The sequence below is a fragment of the Antrostomus carolinensis genome, unplaced genomic scaffold (genome assembly GCF_000700745.2).
Source record: "Antrostomus carolinensis isolate BGI_N321 unplaced genomic scaffold, ASM70074v2 scaffold2373, whole genome shotgun sequence".
NCBI lineage: Eukaryota > Metazoa > Chordata > Aves > Caprimulgiformes > Caprimulgidae > Antrostomus > Antrostomus carolinensis.
The window spans coordinates 1-5,680 of NW_010304262.1; the positions used below are offsets into that span (position 1 = coordinate 1).

At 43.6% G+C, this 5,680-nt stretch overlaps 1 non-coding gene across 1 annotated transcript; it reads right to left on the bottom strand.

Moving 5' to 3' along the window:
* Positions 1-221: 221 nt before the first annotated feature.
* Positions 222-303, bottom strand: TRNAS-AGA (transfer RNA serine (anticodon AGA)). Its single transcript has one exon. It is a non-coding gene; the product is annotated as a tRNA-Ser (tRNA).
* Between the last annotated feature and the right edge of the window lie 5,377 nt (positions 304-5,680).

The window sequence follows — 5,680 nt, forward strand, 5'->3', positions numbered from 1 at the left end:
CATTGCTGTTCTCCTTTATGATTGGGAAAGATTTTTGATTCTCCCTTTTGGTGAGCTTTGCTGTGTATAATTGCTACCTTCTCTGGCAGTTGCGCTGCTTCCAGTAGTTTAAGAATTTCCTTTGCGTGTTTTATGTGCTTCCCTTCGGTGGTACATTGTGGAGCTGAGTATCATGGCTCAAGTGTGGTCAATTGCAGGCAGCACAAAAGGAGATTGCACCCCGTATTTGGCAAGATTTGAACCTGCACAGGGAAACCCCAATGGATTTCTAGTCCATCACCTTCACCACTCAGCCACAACTACTTCCTCCAGCCCTCTCTGCCCTGCTGATCACATGCCCTGTGCAATGACACCCGCCTCCCTGGGAAGTTCAGGGCAAAGGCTTCACTCTAAGCCTGCATTTGAGACCTCCACTGAGCATGACAAGCACCTGGTGCCAGGCTTCCAGAAGCCTTGAGGTTAATAAGCCCAGGTCTATGTCTGCAGCTCCCAGTGCCTTATCCTCAGCTGGGCGTCTGGGATATCCTTCCGTGGAGGGATTATTTCCCTCCCCAGCAGGTCTCAACTTCTTCCAGGGCAGAAGTGAAGGCAACTATGTGGAGACCACCGGAGCTGGTAGTAGTTGTGGGGTGGGATATTAGACCCTGCTTTGCTTCTCAAATTTAGAGAGTTTAGCTAAGCAGAGTATTTACGGACACCCTAATCCTATTTTACTGTGAGTGTGGTCAAAGATGGGAACCAGTCTTCTGGGAAGGTTGTTCAGGCAGTTACTCACATATGAATGTTAATGCAGACCTTTTGAGTTAACTCATCAGTCTTCTCAATTTTTCTTCAGAGATTTCATATGAAAAGCAATCATGGCACTTCTCTTTCCTTGTGGGAATAAACTCCAGAGGATTGTTATGGAGTGGAAAGGAGACTGGGACGTAGGCAGTATGCAAGATGGGGTTTGAGTGGGCACTTCAGTAGGGAACAGCATGCATAATCATGATCCCCCTGTTCATAACTCCACATACCTGTAGCATTGCTGATGAGAGAGTGGAAGTCTGTAAATACTGTGCCAGCCTAAACTCTCCATACAACTCCACTGCCCAGAATGGCTTTTGACCATCAGCACAGCAAAGAACATTGGGGGTTTTTTTTTGCTCTAAGCAATCCTGGAATCAGAGACTTGAGATCCCCATCTAGGCATTCTCAGTCTTCATCTGTATCCTGCCACAGCATAATGCTTTTCTTTCCAGGTGCAACTAGAAGTAGCAACAGCAGGTCAAGACCAAAAATCCCTTTCCTCTGGCCCCTGTTGGTACCAGAGTGAGAAGCGCAAAAAGCAGGAAGAATACACTGGTCTCAGTGGAGTGTTCTCCAGGGCCCCAAGCAGCTGACCCTGTATCAGCATTTCTCACCAGCACCCTCATCCGAGATCCCTGGGAGATAAACTGGGGAGAATCAGTTGTTGCTGGACCTTTTCTCCACCTGGCCACACATTCATAGTCCCATACAACTTGGGCCTCTGTACCTTGCCTGACTCTCCAGTTGCATTTGTTCCTTCTCACAAGGGCTGAATGCAGGTCAAGTGAGCACAGCTCTGAAACTGCAAATGAATGCTGCTGGCTCCTATACCATAGGTGCCAGGCCTGAAAGCTGTTGCTGGACCTTTTTTCTACATGGACACACATTCATAGCCCCATACAACTTGGGCCTGTGTACAACCCTTTCCATCTCATTTAATTTGACTACGAGCCAACAACTTTATCCCATATATATGACAGCCTAGATGAGCCAGCCTTCTTTGCGTTCTCCCTGCTAGGCAGCTTGGCTGCATGATGGCAATCTCCCCTTGAGCTAGAAAGCCCCTCAATGTTGTTCCTTGAGGCAGAGAGACCTTTTACCAATGGCAGGTCTTTGGTAAGCAACCAGTATTGTGCATAACCCTGTGCTATGATAACTTTGATTTTGTCTTGGTAACTCTGCACACTAAACTGATGCTAATCAAACCTTACATTAATTTTGCACGTATGATCCTTAGACATAAACTGTTCACCAAGTCTGGGACTAAGTCTGGATCCAGCCACACTTAGACTCCTCTCTGAGAAGTAGTTTAGAAAGCAAAGGGATCCATTCTGAACCTCGTGACTCAATGGGACGATCTTCCTTACCCTTTTATTCCCCGATCTCTCTGTGAATCATTCTAACTTGAGTGTAACTCAATTTTCCTTTGTATGTTTCTTCCATGTAGTAATTAATAGATCAGACCTAGCCATCAAACTCTGTTAAGTCACACTTTTATAACATCATATTAAAACCACTTTTGCTCACACCTTTGACAGTGGTTCTTTAAGCAGTCTAAACCATCAATTCTGTCAAATTATTATTCCTCAATAAAACATATTGCTAATTCTCTCTTTGAGTGAAGTGCATTCCACTCAGTTCTGCAACAGCTAGTATGGTCCTCCTCCAGCATTGGTTTAATGCTCTTGGTACCATATAAGTGCGTATAAGCAATCTATCATAAGTATATCTGCTGTTATATTATTCATAAGTTCACTTTTGTCCTAGTTTTACTAGGATAATCTCCTTCTTAGTAGCTGGAATAGCTGTGTTTTGATTTCAGTATGGGATTTGTTATAAGAATATTGATAACATTCTAATGTTTTTAATTGCTGATGGAAGTCCAAGGACCTAATGTTTTACTAGTCTGCAAAGGACAAGTGGGGGATGAAGCATAGTAATTAGCAAAACCCAAATAGGCATTTGAACATGCCAATGAGATATTCCGTATCATATCACATCATGTTCAATATATTAATGAGGGTTGACTGGAAAGCTGGGGATTCTCTTGGGGATCGCTCAGGCTTGCTCTTCTAGGATTGTGGTTTCTGTTTTGGGACTGTCTCTGTTGTGGTATTGCTGGCTGGGACAGGCTGGGCCTTGGGTGGGGGCTGGGGGGGAACTGGTGAGCAACTGCACTGTGCATCACTCATTTGCACATTCTACTTTTACTGTTATTACTATTATTATTTTATTTCAATTAGAAAATTGTTTTTATCTCAACCCACAAGTTTTCTCACTTTTACCCTTCTGATTCTTCCCCCTGTTCCCTAGGGGGAGGAGAGTGAGTGAGCAACTGTGTTTGGCTGCAAGCCAAAGGAGTGAAACCATCACAGGCTTTTTTGGCACCTAGCATGGGGCTCAAAGGGTTGAGATAATGACAGATTTGACTGGAGTGTGTTAAAACAAATCTGCGATAAGCATTAATTATGTGGCCTCTGACTTGGTCGTTGCTGATTTGAACATTGTTTTCTGTGCTCTCAAAGTTATTTTTAGAGTTATGTAGCACCTTACTTGCTGTATGTGCTATTTGCCAGTATTTACCTTCTGTAATGGACACTGCAGCCATTTCACTTCCTGCCACTGGCACTGCAGCCACTCCACCCCATGTAGCCTGCACTCCACCCCCTGCAACGGTCATCACCGCAGCTACTGCAACCCCTGCAATGGGCACTGCAGCCACTCCACCCCCTGCAACAATCACCACTGCAGTTATTTCAACCCCAGCGCCTACTACCGTTACTCAAACCTCAGTGAGAAGCACCACAGATAAACCAGACCACCAGACTGTGCCTGTATCAGTTGCCCCTGTACAGAAGAAGAAATACACAAAGAAATCAGTTCGCATACTAAAGGCTGAGGAGGAACCGGGACCATCATGCAAACCAGAGGAAGAGCCAGAATCAAAGGTAATCACCCAATTCCTATCCCTCAGTTAGCTACAAGATATACAAAGGATCTCATCTGTCATCCAGCTGAGCATGAATGCTCCGACACTGGGACAACAGGGCCAGCAGAGTGGAACTAGAGGGTAGGGAAGACAACCAGTTGGGATCAGTTGTTATGGAAATTGTCCTTGACAAATTGATTGGGAGAGAAGTACAGACTCTCATGCTCTGGAAGTGACTCCTGTCAAGTGTGAAGGAAAGGTTCCCCTTTAAGGATGATGTTTTGTGTAACCTAAACAAGTGGGACACCATAGAGAAAGGTATCCAGTGCTTGAGAGAATTAGCTGTGCTAGAAGTGATTTATGGTAACCTGAATGATCCACCCCTCATTCCATACCATTTACCTCATGCTCAAGTTTTCATACTTCCTAATGGAATTAGATTAGATTACTACTACCTTTTTTATCATCAATATATATATTGAGTTCATTTAGTCCATAACTTCAGGTTCCATCTGTTGTAATAGTCTTTTGAGACTAAAACATGATGTGAACTTACGTAGTTAATGGGGGCTGATGTCATCAAGTATTGTACAGTTAATGGAATTGATATCATCAGGTGTAATAGGAGGATAGTGGGAGAGGATTGCTGTATTTTGCTTTTTAGCCTGGGACTTGTTATGAGAGAGACACTGATAACATACCAGAGTTTGCATTTTTGTCACTGGAAGTGAAGGACTTTGTGTTCTATTAGTCTAAAAGCACAAGATTTAAGGGGGTGAGGAATATTTAAATTAATAAGATCGGTCAGCAGGTGGTGAGCAGTTGCACTGTGTCTCACTCTTTTGTATATTTTGTTACTGTTATCATTATCACTACTATTTTAATATTTTATTATTTAGTATTATTTTAAGTTTTCTTTCTATTATTAAACTGTTCTTATCTCAACCTACAAGTCTCCTTATCCTTTCCCCCCAATCTTTTCTCTTATCCTCCGTTGTATGCTGTACCTGGAGTTTGTGGTTGGTGTATTCAGTAGAATCCCTACCCAAGGTTGCTGATGTTGATCTTGAAGAAGTCACTGCGCACAAATTCTGGTCAAATCAGGGTTCACACCTTGTTAACCTGGGAAAAATACTTAATATAAAACTGTTAGTGTGATGCACAACAACTATAATAATGATTATATGCACCTAAAATCAAGTCTCCTTGAGGTACAAATTGGACTTCTCCATCTTTCTACATCACCAGTGGAGACTGACAGTGGACTATCGTGGTTTGAATGAAGTCACACCACCACTGAGTGCTGCCGTGACGGACATGTTAGAGCTCCAGTATGAACTGGAGTCCAAGGCAGCCAAGTGGTACGCCACCATAGACATCGCTAATGCATTTTTCTCCATTCCTTTGGCAGCAGAGTGCAGGCCACAGTTTGCTTTCACCTGGAGGGGTGTCCAGTACACCTGGAGTCGACTGCCCCAGGGGTGGAAACACAGTCCCACCATTTGCCATACACTGATCCAAACTGTCCTGGAACAGGGTGGAGCTCCAGAACACCTGCAATACATTGATGATATTATTGTGTGGGGCAATACAGGAGAAGTTTTTGAGAAAGGAGAGGAAGTAATCCAAATCCTTCTGAGATCTGGCTTTGCCATAAAACAAAGCAAAGTCAAGGGATCTGCACAAGAAATTAAGTTTTTAGGAATAAAGTGGCAAGATGGACGTCGTCAGATCCCAATGGATGTGATCAATAAAATAACAGCTATGTCCCCACCAACTAACAAAAAGGAAGCACAAGCCTTCTTAGGTGTTGTGAGCTTCTGGAGAATGCACATTCCACATTACAGTGAGATCATGAGCCCTCTCTACCAAGTGACCCAAAAGAAGAATGATTTCACATGGGGTCCTGAGAAATGGCAGGCCTTTGAACTAATCAAACAGGAGATAGTCCATGCAGTAGCC